Source organism: Amblyomma americanum, chromosome 1, assembly GCF_052857255.1.
Source record: "Amblyomma americanum isolate KBUSLIRL-KWMA chromosome 1, ASM5285725v1, whole genome shotgun sequence".
NCBI classification, from domain to species: Eukaryota; Metazoa; Arthropoda; class Arachnida; order Ixodida; family Ixodidae; genus Amblyomma; species Amblyomma americanum.
Window position 1 is genome coordinate 291,507,890 of NC_135497.1, and position 16,117 is coordinate 291,524,006.

The 16,117-nt window shown below is 46.8% G+C and overlaps 1 pseudogene; it reads right to left on the minus strand.

The window, feature by feature from the left end:
• Positions 1 to 1,293: 1,293 nt before the first annotated feature.
• Positions 1,294 to 2,377, minus strand: LOC144119036 (uncharacterized; annotated as a pseudogene).
• Between the last annotated feature and the right edge of the window lie 13,740 nt (positions 2,378 to 16,117).

Sequence of the window (16,117 nt, forward strand, 5' to 3'; positions counted from 1 at the left end):
TGGTACCTGATAGCAGCTGGTCTGTCAAGGTCCTGCAAGTGTTCCCTTACAGCGTGGAATCTTCCTGTCTCGTGTGCGCTGTCTATTGCTGACACCAGAAAACTCAGGCAAGAGCATGCACTTAGCGACTCTTCTATCCCGTCATTGTGAAAACGCTCATGCAGCAGCTCTCGCAAGAGCAGGGTGCCAAATCGGAATTTTTTCGGCCTCGTTCTGGGTTCCGGTTCCCGCTTCTTTTAGGGTTCAATTCCGGGTTCGGCTCCGGTGCGCCATTCCGTTCCGCTTTGAGCCGGTTCAAACGGGTTCCACTGCTGCACATTCAAGTGTGCATTGAACTAAAGCATTTTTTTGGCATGCTGTTATATTCGCGTATTTTAAAGTTTAGCAGCTTTTTGTTCTTTTGCTCGGTTTAATTGCCTAGTGCGCCCTGCCTTGATTCTAAAATTCCTTTCGAAATCAGCCAAATAAGGATAAAACATGTATCACACTATAAAATGATAATGTCAGACGCGAATTAAAGGTTCGAACAGCAAAGCAGCACGATGTACTCGTATATACGTGAGAAGGCAATCATTTCTTCAAGCAGCCAACAAGGCATATCATTTCTCTCAGCGTGGCCAGGCGTTGATAATGTGGCGAATTTGCGAGGGTCTTTTTCCTAATTCGGTGAGGATCAGAATAAATAAGCTTATCGAGAAAAAAGTAACATATAAGTTAAAAATAAAGATAAAAACATAGCTACAAGTTTTAGATAAAGTATGCTTGTGAGAGTTCGAACGAAAATTTGCGAAACATACGAGTGATTGATTTAAGAATAGACTATACGCCAGCGTGCCATCTCATGAGAGGCAAAATGAGAGAAAATCCGGTGGATTGTACGCGTGCACATTGATGCAGCAATTTCAGAAACCACGTCGCGCATGCAGTAGGGCTTGCACTATAATGCATCTCGTAAGTTACTTGCAGCACTGTGGAAGGTAGAGCACTCCTGAGCCATTCAGGAGAGGGCGTTAAATGTGTTCCTCCAGACATCTTCGGCTGCGTGTCATCTGCTAGCGGCGGACAGAGATATGGTTGAAAAAAGAGTACAAATCAACGCTGTCTACGTAGCATAAGCGTATCCACGCTTACATATGCTAAGCGCGAGCATTTTGCGGGATGTTACGCCATTTGTCACGTCCCCGAATTGTTCAGCGCATGAAAAAGTAGACAAAACGTTATGGATGGATGGATAAGGCTGAACCCTTTAAATCAGGCGGTGGCTCAAGCCACTTAGCCATGGCTTATGAACTTTTACTCTTGACTGGATTTCAGCCACCAATCAGATAACTTTCTCTTGGTTACTTCTTCCCGCTTAAAATCTACTTTCCCTTCACTGTCCTTAAATCCCAATGCCTTGTATAAATCAGCCCCGCTGCTTTCCACTGTAGGGTGAAGCGCTTTACAGAAAAGTATAAAGTGTTCAGCGGTTTCCTCCATTTCTCCGCCCGCAACGCACAATATATTTATCTCGTGGTACCTGACTCTGTATGTCTTAGTCCTGGCCTCAAACAACACAGAGCTTCCCCCTACAGTTATCATAGATATTCTTTTTGGCAATTTCCTGCTTAAAAATCCTGTATGTTCCCATTGCTGATTTCGTCAGCATCCCTGTTTTCCACAGAGCTCTCTCTGTTCTCTGTTTAACCTTTTTTCTTTAACGATAACTTCTGATTTGCCCCCTACTGCTGTCCAGATATTTGCTTGTCAATTTTATAGTTCGCTTTCTCCATTTCGTGTCAACATTCTTTATATACAGGTATCTGAAAACTTTCCTAGCCCACTGCTTTTCCTCCGTTTTTCTCAATCGCTCCTCAAATGCTATCTTACCGCTTGCTTCTTTGCTCTCGAACGACGCTCATCCCAGAGCACCCTGTACCCCCTGATTTGGTGTACTGCCATGTGCTTCCAAAGCTAGCCTGCCTACGACCAGTTGTTTAATTTCTAACCTTGCTTGAAAATCTTGTCTCATGCACAGGACCGCATTACCGAAAGTCAGGCTAGAAACCATCACCCCTTTCCAGATCTCTCTTACCACTTCATACCCATTGTAATTCCACAGTTCCTTATTTTTGATGACAGCTGCTTTCCTTCTGCCTTTATTCAGTACATATTTTTCATGTTCTGTCAGATACTCAGCACCGTTATTTATCCACATCCCAAGATGCTTGTACTCATCCACTACTTCTAGCGTGAAATCCTGTATTCTATGCTCACCGTCGTCATCATTAAATATCAAGACTGCAGATTTTTCCTTACTAAACTTGAAACCTAATCTATCTCCCTCTGTACCACATACGTTTATCAACTTCTGTAAATCTTTCTTGTTGTCAGCCATTCCATTAGCACTATATCATCAGCGTATATTAGTCCCGGTAATGACTGTTTAATCCATTCCCCTTGCTTGAAAAAAGAAAGGTTGAAGCCTAGTCCGCTCCTCTCTAGCTTGGTCTCCAACCCTTGCAGGCACAAATCGAACAACAAAGGAGACAGATGACATCCTTGCCTAATCCCCCGCTGTACCTCTGCAGCCTCTGATACAATTTTTTTTTTCATTTTATAAGCACCCTGTAACCTTTATATATATTTTAAAATATTACTTACTCCATCTTCCTGATCCAATGTGCCCAGTATGTCTCTAGATACTCTTGAATAACGTTCTCGCAGACTCCCTTAATATCCAGAAATGCTAGCCATAGGGGCGTGTTCTCCTTTTCAGCAATATCTATACACTGCGTCAATGAAAAGCTCGCCTATCACCCCTTCGTTCTCCACCCAAGCCTGCAATCTGTCCTTATTTATAATCTGCATCACCACCCTGTAAACCACAGATGTCACTGTTATGGGACGGTAGTTACGTCAGCTTTGTCCCCTTTTCCCTTATATATCATGTTCATTGTACTTAATCGCCATTCATCGGGGACTTTCCCATCCACTATCATTTTATTCAGTACCTGTATTAATGTTTGCTTGGATTTTGGTCCTAGCTTCTTTATTAACAAAATCGGATTACCATCTGGTCCTGCTGATGTGCCACTAGGAACCTTCTCTGCCCTTTCCCACTCTCGTTGCTCAAGTGAAGCTATTGCGGTAACCGGTCTATCCTCCTTCGATGAATTATGTGCAACATTTCTTGAAATTTTTCTCTCCTCCTTGTTCCTATGTGTTGTATCGCTTCATCCTCTTCTAGTCGAATACCTTCATCGGTAACAATAAACCTTTGCTCTAGCCTAGTCTTTTTACTCATTGCATTTAGACGTTTCCAGAATTTTTTAGCTGCTTTTCTAACGTTTTTATTTACTTTTGACATCCACTGGGCACCCTTTCTTTTAATTTTTTTGTTAATCAAACAGGATGCCTCCCTTCGACACTTTATGAAGGTGTCCCATTTTCTGTCTACTTCAACTTCTGGTTCCCTACTCGTCTTGGAATATGTGTTCCCTGGACGCTTCCTGATGGTTCTCTATCGCCCTCTTGACCTCTTCATCCCACCAACTCTTGGGGTTCTGTCTTTTTCCTTTTAGCTTTACTCGCACCTTAGCTAGCTCTAGCTCTAGTAATCGAGTTAATTTAGTATAAGTCTATTCTGTTTCACTACCCTCAAAAATTACTTTCTCAATTTGTTTGGCTGCTGCTTCTAATTGTTTTTCCGAGCAAACATTTCTCTCTGATTGTTCACCTCGCTTCAGTCCTACATTGGTTTCTTTTCTGAAACACAACTTCATACGCTTGTGGTCACTACCTAGACTTCTGGAACCATGTTCATCTATTCTCATTACCCCTATTCTATTATACATCCTCTGTGACATCAGTGCATAATCTATCGTCGGGTGCACACTCCCTGCCTCCCATGCTATGAGCCTTTCACACTTCTAGGTACTCTTGCATACAACTAAATCATGCCTGTAACACATGTCCTGCAGCATGCTTCCTGTCGAATCTGTGTTCCCATCCAGGTGTATACAGGTGTGTACCCATCCAGCGTCTGTCCTGTGTTTCGTGTTTCTTCAACTCGTCCTAGTTCCGTTGCGCTTTGTCAGTCTGTGTCGTAGCTCGTCTACTATCGGTGCGTTCATGTCGCCTAATATAAGTATCTCGCACTGTCCTCCGAGCTAATCAATGCCGCTTTCTCAGCCTAATGACCCAATCTAATGGCGAAAGCTCAGCCTAATGACGTCATCTGGTGGCTAGAAACTGAACCATTTTAGTCAAAAATCGACGCTCCTAGAAGCGGAGGAATCATCACTCTAAATAAAAAAATTAAGGCAATTTGTTTGCTCATTCGTTTTATTATAGGCGAGGTGAGACGAAGCGAAAGACCGGCGCCCCTTTTATCGTCAGTGAATGTACTGAAAAACGGCAACAACAACGACGAATCGAGTCCGAAACGAGAGGTCCTGCTTCAAAGGGCGCCGCCAATTAGGAATCGATGTTTTAGCGTACGTAAAAACGGTGGGAAGTCCCACGCACGCTAAACTCGCTAAATAGCGCTCGAAACAGGAGCGTACGCTAAGGCTCGATTTGAAATAGCGTTCGGAACAATTAAACTACGAAGCAAGCTATTTTTTAGAGTATTCTATTCTATATGCTCATTTTATAACTGCCACTACATTATTCTGCGTCAGACCGTCGCCACTACATTCATCGCAGCTTTGGCAGTGCTGCAAGGAACTACTCAGATGGAGTGTGAGTCGCGGATTTAATTAACGTCCTTTAATTAACTTTACTGAAGACAGGTAAATACAGTTACTTGTAAGGCGAAACAGAGTAAAATGAAACAAAGTCATGGGAATGTAAAATAAAAACTGGAAATTGCTTCCCTGTGCACGAAAATAAAGCATCCAGGACAACAGACACAGAGATTTCTGCATATATTAGAGCAGACGGATGGTGGAGACTTCGTGCTATAGGAACCAATTGCCACCGTGTATATGCGGTGCTGCATGACCTCAAGCGTGCCAGAACCACGGAAATGTGATATAACCATAATATTTCAATAGAAAGTGGGTGTTAAAAATTTCACAAAAAATAAAACTGCTGACCAAGTAGATTAACAGTAACTTCATTTTGAGGTAAGAATTTGAGGAATCTTAGACTTCAAATAACAAGAGCAACAGCCGGATTTTCGGAAGGACAGTCGATAATAGGTAGGTGGCAGAGAAACACTTGAAATATAACTAGTCCATTTACCTAAAGAGAGAAGAGCTAGAGAAAAACTTTATTTTGCAGAGGAAATCGGGCCTCCCATGTCCCTGGATCGCCGCACGACCCCACCACACTCAAACGTTCATGCGTAAAATGCCCAAGAATTTGCCGGGTCCATGGAGCGTAGTGAGGTATCCCAGTCCTTTCATGTTTGGAGTGGCATCGGCCAACCGGGTGGAGGCGAAGCCGGACAGGCCAGAGGGATATGGATCCGGTTCGCCTTCTGTGCATTGCACGTAGCATAATTTAGCATTGCAGTTTTTGAATCGCTGAGTATATAAGTAGCACTTGAGCTGCCGAGCGTAAGCACAATAGCTATTTTTTCTGCTTTCTGTAGGTTTGTTCCGTGGAGTAATACTTTAATAATTGGAGAGGTATGCGGAGTGTACGCAACCACTGTGGCTCCGTGCTGGTCGCTTGCACCACCTTCCCATATATGGCGTTCTGCTCATCGCCGTATAATTTATGGAGGGCAGATTACCTGGCTTCCCGTCGCTCACGGTCTCGGTCGGGGCGCATGTTTCGAGGGTGTGGTCGAATGCGTAGCCTTTGACGAATTTTTTTATGGGGGAGAGCTTTTATGGAGTTATGATTAGCGGGGATGTGAATTTGCAGTTGGGAGAGTATATGCCTGCCAGTGGGGGTGCTTACTAGGCGCAGATACTGGGCTTGTAAACGCGCTTCGGTTAATTCTTCTATGGTGTTATGCACACTTAACTCTCGCAGGCGTTCGCTCTTGATGATTTTGGGTAGGCAGAGCGCTGCCTTAGTAGCTTGTGTGAATATAAAGTTTACTCTTTGGGTTTACATTGCATTGAGTTTGAGGTATGGGGTAGAATATAGTACTCTACTCATAGTATAGGCATGTACCACTCGCAGAGTGTACCGGTGACTCTACGTATTAGCTGCGTAGTTAGCTGCTAGCGTGATCTGTAGCCGTTTGATGGTTTCAGTATTTTTCCCATCTTGTTGGAGGTGGAGGCGCAGGATGCGAACGGTTCGCCCCAGTGGGGCCTCTCTGCCCTGTAAACAGATTCTGATGGGAGTGTGGTACGTTCTGCCCAGTTGTGGGATCAAGAGAAGTTCTGATTTTTCTGGTGGGCAGGCGAGGCCTACCTTGGTGACCTCTTCCTGTATTACCGTTGCGGCTGTTAGTAGTGTGTCTTCGATTTTGCGTCCGATCCATATGTTGTCCACAGGGTGAAGCCAACCACGGCCCACCGTGGTTGGCTTGCGCTTGGCAGCGTTCCCGATAACAAGGTGTGGTCAGCGGTTTGAACTGTCAGCCATGAATATGTAGCGCTCTTCCTTTTTACCCCCCCCCCCCAATATATATTACTCAGTGCACGGACCAGGAACATTGGACACGGCAAGAAAGTCTTGAACACACCTAAGTACACATGCTACCTCCGCCTCTTCACATCGGCGCTTGAGCTTGACGTCGCGCTCCACTAGAAAAATATCGCCCAGCACGGGCGCGAATCTGGAACCAATGTAGATTTCGTTTGTCTTGATCACAATGTTGCCGCGCCATGCCACGACGGTGGACTTAATGTATGCTTAGAGCAGTTCCAGAAACCTTTTATGATATCAAGCTACTGGATTTTAGAAAGAAATCACTCTGTGCCTATCTGTCGAGTTTCGTATACTTGAGTAATATAAATCTCTAGTGTCAAACGAGATAACTGAAAAGTCGTTGCCAGGTTGTTCATTAAACAACTTTTTCACCTCGCCTGATTTTTTCACCTTCAAAGGGTCCTCAATAGTTAGACAGTCTAGCTTTTCTTGTACAAATTTTGGTATACACTTCTACCACAAATCGTTTTCAGGGGCCATGACACACACAAAATACAATCTTATGTTTTTTTTAGAAAAGAACAGGTAAAGGCCTCTAGAGGTTGCTGCCCTTTTCTAAAGACTGCACAAGTTCACCCAAGTTCAAGCTGAGTTTTTGCTGCGTTTTTCACTCGCACCAAAGACACGCTCCTCTCAAAACCTCAGAAAAATAGAGAAGCGAGCGAGTGTGGAATTTTCCTTTCGGCACCAGGAAACTTACCTGAAGTGTGCGAAAAGGTCAATTGTATCGTCATTGAGCCTGCAAACTATTCCCTTAGGCACTAGCGGTTTATTTTGTAGCGTGCTTAGATTAGATGGTCTATTCAATTTTATTGCGCTGTGGGCGAGCCTATGTCGGCCAAGCTAGCAGGTGTTTAAATCATAGGCTCAGAAAACATGAGATTAACGTCACTTCCACGGTTCCTGAACACCTAGGTGTGCACTGCCGCGAGTGTAGACAGTGTAAAATTCATGGGCCTCTGTTTGAACGAACCACAATTGTGCGCACGGGCGCTGAGAAGAGCATGAGGGAGATAGGTGAAGCTGTTGAAACTGCAAGGCTTAAAGGAAATTGCGTGAGCATGCCATCTGCTTTTTTAATACTAATAAAAAGAACAATTTCTTAAGAATTGTAGCCTACATAATAACAGCTGTATCGGGGACGCCTTGTCACATGTTTTTACAACAGGCTGAATGCCTTTGATGCAGATGTATTCGGTTTTGATTGCGATGTGTCTTGTTACGCACTTAGTTCGTCACCGCTATCAAGTAAGGACATGACAAAAAGCTTCGACCTTCGTGTTTTTTCCCCGCGTCCGCTTGCGCTCTGATTTATTTATGTGTAGAGTTGAAGGCACCGCAGTTGTGGCGTCTTTCCTGCCGTTCGTGTTTGTTTCTATCCACTGTGGGGCAGTGAAGCGCGTGAAGCAATTCCTCACGACCTTTAACCACGTCATCTTGGTGTGCGTAAAGTATGGCTTATTTATTTATTTATTTATTTATTTATTTACATGCTGTCAAGACCCGTGGGCACAATAGAGAAGAATGGGCGAACAGAACAAATTGTGAACATAACTAATCATTTACAGCTTTCTTGAAGGTGATGTAATCGGTGATCACTGTGACAAGAGGAAATGCCGACTTTAAGCATGTGATCATTTTGAGATGAAATGTACGATAGATGAAGTTCTAACTAGCGTTTCAAAGTGAATTGTTGTGAAAATGTTTGTGTAAAAGACAGAGTCTGAGGCCCTTCTGGCTAGAAGCCAGGTCTGGTAAGCTGAGGGAATGATATATTAAATGCTTGAGTAACGGAAATAATAATAAAAGTTGAAATGAGTGGCATGGTTTTTAATAGATTCTACAGCATGTGTTAGTATTCCTTTGGAGGAACCCAGATCGCGTACGCATATTCAAGTTAGGTCGAGCTAGAGGTTTGTAAAAAATAAGTTTAACAACAGTTGGAAAACATTGATTTCTGCGCACATAGCCTAGCGTGCGGTTAGCTATTTCTGACACAAAGTCAACGTGTTTTTCTACGTGATATCGCGAATTGAATTAATTTCAAGATACCTATAGGACACCACCAACGTTAGTTTTGCGTTATTCAGAGTACTACTGCCAGGGATAACCGAATGACATGATACCCTAATTAAGTTACCTTTGGAAACATCTTATTGATCATGTATGGCATCGTGATGAACTTTTGCCAAGATCAGATTTAAGATTAATCGCAACATTATCTTTCGAAATTTCACGATACAATGCAATCATGGACAAATAGACGCATAGACGAGATAATCAGAAAATATAAATCGTTAATATAAATAAACAACAGTGGCCGTAAGAAAAAACCCTGCAGGACACCAAAGGTTACTGAAACTGACAGGGAACCAAAGTCGTTAGCAGACAGATGCGTATAGATAACGGCTGGATAAGAAGCACTAATTCCAGGAAAGCATTACGATCAAGTTTTTCGATTGCAGGGCCAAATTTACAGCTCCTTCTCATACCTTTTAACCGAGTTACAACGCCACGGTTGTTCTTTGTAGCTCAGACGCAGTCCCATATCCGTCATGCATACTTTGATGGCAGCACGGCCCTGGTTCTTATTAAGCCGGGTTCGTTATAACTGCGGCCGTTGCAAGTGGGCTCGACTGTATTCCCTAAAGGCAACGACGTACTGTACCCCTCGAAAGGTGAGGAGGGAAGGCCTTGACAGTGGTGCGGTGATGAAAGCAGAGTGGTCGGGGAAATTCGAGCCGCTCCTGCAGGAGGAACGACGTAGTTCGTCTGTATACATAGCTTTCATCAACGTCACATCCGGTGGGGTGGCCGTCGGCCATGCTGCCGAACAACGGCCAGACCGCCTCTAGCTTACCGCCGCCTCTGCTAGCTCGCATCGTGTTGGTTGACGTCCATCCGAAGCTACAGTATGGTTTTGTTTGCCATCCTTGGCTGCTCTAACCGTAGCGACAGCCCCAGGCGAATGAAGGAGCCGACTAACACGAGCTTCTTCCGCATTCCTAAGGTAATCGTAGGTTAGTATGTGCGAGCGCTCCAAGGCGTGCAGTACGAATCGATGCGGCATGTGGCTGCCTCGAATTAAGCGAGACGATTTTGACACCGAGAACCCCAGATTATGTGTGTGCGGAGCGTACTTTGTGAGAGGAAAGAGGCTTAGCCGTGAACTCAATATCTGCGAAAACGCGGGAAACAAGGACTCCATGCTGAAGAAGTGAACGTTTTTGTTTTGGTTGACGCCATGCGACTTGTTTGACAGCACGAACCCAAACTGGTCCCCGCGCCGCTGTATCTTGTCCACAGCACTAGGCAAGCCGGTTCGGATCGCCACGATCGCAGCGAGCAACTACGGCAGAGAAGGCGGCGCGTCGAGGCCGAGCTTTTCGTTCGTTTCATAGACGCATCGCAGACAGGCTTCTTACCCATACGCAGAAGAAAACCTCGTGTGCCTCCAATGATTTCAATACTCATTTCTTCCAACGTCACAAAGCTGGAAGAGGGTAAACACCGGATATCCTTGTGTGTCACTTCAGAGAACACATCAACACCCATCGTCGTGTCGACTCCCGGTCGCAACACGTACTACTCATATCGTCTCAAGTTTTCACTTTGTCTGCTAAGCCTACGCGCGCCGACCGAACAAGCTCAGAGTATTGTAGCCTGCATTGAATGGCTGATTCTTCTGTGGAAGACGAATCGCGCCTGAAATGAGGAGAAATAATCCAAAGCGTCCCAGAAGCAGTCAGGCGTCATAGGCCGGAAATGCGGGGGTGGCCGAAAGCTTCGGCAGCATGGCCGCGAGCTCTTGATGGGCGCGAAAGTGGTGTCACGTGCAAGCTGTCTATATAGTCATGCTGTGAGCTGTGCCGTTTCGTTCATGGAAGCTCTTTTATCAAGGGCTTGTTATGCGCACAAAGCACTGCCAGCCGAAACTGTGTCTGCTGTCGTCGACGAATGAGGGTTTAAGGGGGTTTAACGTCCCAAAGCAACTCAGGCTATGAGGGACGCCGTAGTGAAGGGCTCCGGAAATTTCGACCACCTGGGGTTTTTTAACGTGCACTGACATCGCACAGTACACGGGCATTTAGAATTTCGCCTCCATCGAAATTCGACCGCCGCGGCCGGAATCGAACCCGCGTCTTTCGGGCCAGCAGCCGAGCGCCATAACCACTCAGCCACCGCGGCGGCTCACGCTGAGTGAAGCCAGCGGTGTCGTGTGCGTGCGTGCGTGCGTGCGTGTGTGCGTGTGTGTGTTTCCGCAGGATTGCCTTGAACACAGCCTCACACAGTGTTGGGTTTTGAAGGCGCGGGCTCCTTTTCCAAACAATGCACCCTGAGAAGCCGAGCACCAGGCCGGGGAATGGCTTGTACCCATTTCTTGGAAACCGGTGGGTAACCGGCCGGCGGCGGGAGTCGAGCCCACCACCTCCCGTAGCCGAGGCGGGTGCTCTACCACGAGGCCACGGCTGCGGTGGCCTCACCTTTAGTAAAGACACAAACACTTCACGTACCTGGCAATTAATATCCGTGCTGTTTGAGGAACTTCATAGATGAAGACAGGAGAACCTGCCTGCACCAGCTGGCGTTGGCCGCGTAACTCGCAGGAACGTTCGAAAATAATTTCAGCGGCAAATAACCGAGGTTTGAATGGCGTTACCTGCATTCTCCATTAATGTACAGTACGTTAGTGTAGGGCTTGCAAATTTTAAACAAACGTAGGATATTTTTGAACCGTGCGGCGAGATGCAACGTACCGAGCAATTCTCGACACAAGAATTTTTGAGGAGGAAACCGTTTAGGAACGCAATTTTTTCATACAATGTAAGATTTCATTATAACATTCAGTATATCCGCACATCACACGACGGCAGTTTCGTATTTTTTTTTCTATTCACGTTTTTGCTGTCGTCAAAAGCGTTGCCCATTGGTTTTCTATGGCAGTCTTAACTGTTCGATGCGATCGCTGGAAACATTGTAAAAGAAATATTTTGCTCGGTGAAACCAAGATCAATTGACCGTGTACCTATTTTCAGCTTGCGAAGTAGTCGGCATTTTACGAAGCAGCTGAGTACAGATATAATTTATTTTTGTAACCCGTGCGTCCATTTAGCGAATCATGGAGAACAGAATAATCCCTTTCCATGTCGACTTTTAAAGGTTGTAAGTCGCTTAGCGCTGCATAAGTCAGCGGTAGCAAAAAAGATTATTATTGTTCATGTTAGTGCATAATATTGTTACGTGCTTTGCACGCACGGGGGTTTATTCAAAGAGGGGACCGGTCGAAGCAGGATGGAAGCAGGAAGCCTAGCAGCGTCCTTCAGCTCTCTCTTTTTCTTCCTCCTTCTCCGCGGGTCAGTCCTTCATCTTCTGCTTCTTCCGTCGAGGTTCTGTGGAAGCACGTTACATTTCCCTCCTCGCAGACGATGCCCGTCGGGCGAGTTAAACAGACCGTCTGGGATGGAATCGCTTGAGGCGGGCTACATGCACCACCTGAGATTGGCGTGACCGTCGACCACTAGCAGTTAGTCGTGCTATAACGTAATTAACGTCACTTATGCACTCCAACACAACAAATGGTCCAGTGTAGTGGGATAGCAGTTTCTGACACAGACCACGCTTGCGTAGAGGGGTCCACAACCACACAATGTCACCAGGAACATAAGAAACTTCTTGGTGTTGGACGTCGTAGCGGTTCTTGGAACGCTCTTGCGAAGATAAAATTCGAACGCGGGCAAGCTGGCGAGCTTCTTCAGCTCTGCAGAGTGTGGTCGCAAGAGAAGGTTCATCGTGGATGAAAAATGGTAGCATGGTGTCAAGGCCGCAGCGAGGCGAGCGAGCATAGAGCAGGTAAAAGGGGCTGTAGCCAGTTGTCTCATGTTGCGCGGTGTTGTACGCATGAGTGATGAACGGGAGTACGCCATCCCAGTCCTTATGATCTGCAGCGACGTACATGGCAAGCATGGTGGTGTGCGTACGATTAGTGCGTTCTACCACACCGTTCGTTTGGGGATGATATGGCGTGGAGTGGCGAAAACTGCAGCTGCTGAGGCGGAGAAGTTCTTCAACAACGTCCGCTGTAAATTGACGTCCACGGTCGCTAATGAGAACTGCAGGAGGGCCGTGCCGAAGAATGACGAATCGAAGTAAGAAGTTAGATACTTCAGACGCAGTAGCAACTGGTATCGCGGCTGTCTCACAATAACGGGTTAAGTGGTCTACGCACACAAGAATCCATCGATTTCCTTTAGAGGATCGTGGGAAAGGTCCAAGGAGGTCAATGCCAACTTGCTCAAACGGGGCTGTTGGAGGTGTGATTGGCCGCAATTTGCCCGGTGGACTTGAAGTCGGCAGCTTAAAGCGCTGGCATTGCACACAGCTGGCTACATAGTGCTGGATGGTTGAACGCATGTTAGGCCAGTAAAATCGTTGTTGTGTGCGGTGGAGTGTGCGTGTCACTCCCAAGTGCCCAGACGTGGCGTCGTCGTGCATCATTTCAAGAACTGTGATGCGTAGGCTTTCGGGTACGACAAGAAGCATGCGTGCTCCTCCAGAAGCGAAATTCTTCTTATAAAGCAAACCGTCGCGAATGCAAAAAGTATTCTTTACAGAATCTTGAGCGGCATCAAACAAAGAGGTTAATGTTTGGTCCTTGCGTTGCTCAGTTCGAAAAACTTGAAGGTCGGGGAAGGCTTGTGAAAGTGACGACAAGTATTCATCAAAGTTGTCTGCGTCGTCCTCAGTCGTTAGAAGCGGCAAACGGGAAAGACAATCGGCATCTGAGTGTTTACGGCCGCTTTTATGCACAACAGTGAAATTAAATTCTTGTAGGCGCAAAGCCCATCGAGCAAGCCGGCCACAGGGGTCACGAAGACTCACTAACCAGCAAAGCGAGTGGTGGTCGGTCACGACGGTGAAAGCATTCCCGTACAGATAGGAGCGGAAGCGCTGTACAGCGAAAACAACGGCGAGACATTCTTGCTCAGTAACCGTGTAATTTATTTCGCTCTTACTCAACGAACGGCTGGCATATGCTACCACGTGCTGATCGTGACCATGGCGTTGTATAAGTACAGCGCCGATACCGATACCACTTGCATCAGTGTGCACTTCAATTGGTGCAGATGGGCAGAAGTGGCGTAGGATGGGGCCCGAGGTCAAAAGAAATTTCAGATGCCGGAAAGCTGCGTCACATTCGCTGGTCCAATTGAACGGTGCATCTTTATGCAGCAAACACGTGAGTGGGTAAGCGATGTCCGCAAACCTAGCTATAAAGCGTCGAAAGTACGAGCAGAGCCCTAAAAAACTCTGCAGCTCTTTCACTGATTGAGGCACCGTAAAACTTTTGACAGCCTCAATTTTCTTTGGATCTGGTCGAACACCTTCTTTATCAACTAAATGACCAAGAACAATTGTTTCACGGTTCCCAAAATGACATTTCTTGGAATTGAGGATAAGGCCAGCTCGTTCCATGCAATCAAGCACAATATCCAGACGGCGGTTGTGCTCACTAAACGTTTTGCCAAAAATTACAACGTCGTCCAGATAACATAAACAAATTTGCCACTTGAGGCCACGCAGGATTGTATCCATGAACCGCTCGAATGTTGCAGGTGCATTACATAATCCGAAAGGCATAACGTTGAACTCGTAAAGTCCGTCTGGTGTAATGAATGCCGTTTTTTCCCTATCTGCAGCGTGCACGGGGATTTGCCAGTAGCCGGATCTCAAATCAATAGAAGAAAAGTATGAAGCGGAGTGCAGACAATCAATTGCGTCATCTATACGTGGAAGCGGGTAGACGTCCTTCTTCGTGGCCGTATTTAAGCGACGGTAGTCAACACAGAACCTCCATGTGCCATCTTTTTTCTTAACAAGGATAACTGGAGCCGCCCAAGGACTGGAGGATTCTCGAATTATGCCTCGCTTTAGCATCTCTTGAACTTGGTCATCTATTAACTTACGTTCAGTGGCTGAGACTCGATAGGGCTTCTGGCGTATAGGAGGTGCGGAGCCGGTGTTGATCGTGTGATGAATACGACTGGTAGGCGGTGGTGTTGAATCGTCTTTGGCAAAGTCGAACACGAACACGTGTTTCAGAAGGAGTTCCACTAGAGTGCGACGCTCGGTTGGGGAAAGAGCCTGATTAATCATAGCCTTAACTTGGGTCTCCATATCTCTTTTCACGTGCTGCTCACTGACAGAGTTGGTTAACGCCGCGACGAAACCTGACACACCTTCCTCGAAACGGGCGAGTTTGAGGCCCCGGGGCAACACAGCTGGCTCTTCAGAGTGGTTCACTGTCCACAGCTCGGTACGGCCTCTCACCACGGGAACGACGCAACGAGGCACGACGATACTCTTCTTAGAGCAGGCGAGTGTCGTAGGCTCTACCACAGCTTCAAAAGATTCGCACTGATTGTGAATAGAGGAAACCCGCACGAATGCTGCAGAGAAAGCTGGTACAATAGTATCTTCTTCCACCGCAAATGCTCCAAAATCCGGTGTCGAGTTATCCACAAGAGCTGAAAGTAACGAAGAATTCAAAGCAACTTCTCCCGTACGACAATCTAAAGTTGCACCACACTCTTGCAGAAAATCAATCCCAAGAATCACATCATGCGTTGACCGTGGTAGCACTGCGAATTCTGTTCTAAACGTTAGACCACCAATAACAACATCCGAAGCACACACACCAAGTGGAACCAAAGGTTCACCACCGACACCACGGAATAACGCTGCACGGTCACCACTAAACATCACTTTCCTACCTAAACGATTCTTAAACCTCAAACTCATAACGGATACGGTAGCACCAGTGTCCACAAGAGCCATTGTTTTCACACCATCAATAAACACTTCCAGTTTGTTCTTCAACATAAACACGGGCAGAGGTAGATTGGACGTCATCGACTCGCCGGCGGCCTCACCTCCATCGGCCGCGCCTCCTAGTTTCCCGGAGGCGGAGGGGATGCACGACGTCGAGGAGAAGGTGACCGCCGTTGGCGCTGAGGTGGCGGCGTCACACTGCGGTCAGATGCGGGTGATGAACTCCGCAAATTGCTCGGACGGTACGGGTCCCAAGCGGACGTTGGGGGTCTCTGCTGCGCGGTGTGCAGTTGCCCGTAAGTATTCGCCGGGGGTTGGCAGTCTTGAGAAGTTGGGAAACGACGGCGGCAAAATCTAGCGATATGCCCTGCAATGCCACACCGGTAGCACAAAGGTTGAGAGCGCCAGCGACCGCCATAAGAGTCCTGGCGAACAAAGTCGCGACGTTGGCTGAAGCCAGGATCTCGCTGCTGACGAACCACGTCTTCTGGGTAGGTGGGCCTCCTTTCTGTCGGCTGGTGGCGATAACGTTGGGCAATGTTCCGATCGTCCATGGGCAAAGTGCCGTTGGGTGGAGCCCACGGAGTCGACAGGGCGGCAACATCTTCCTCCGGTGCAGAACTGTGCCGCAGATATTGTGTGTGGCAGAAGGTATCCCGGGATCTGGACAATTCCTCGCGCACAATCT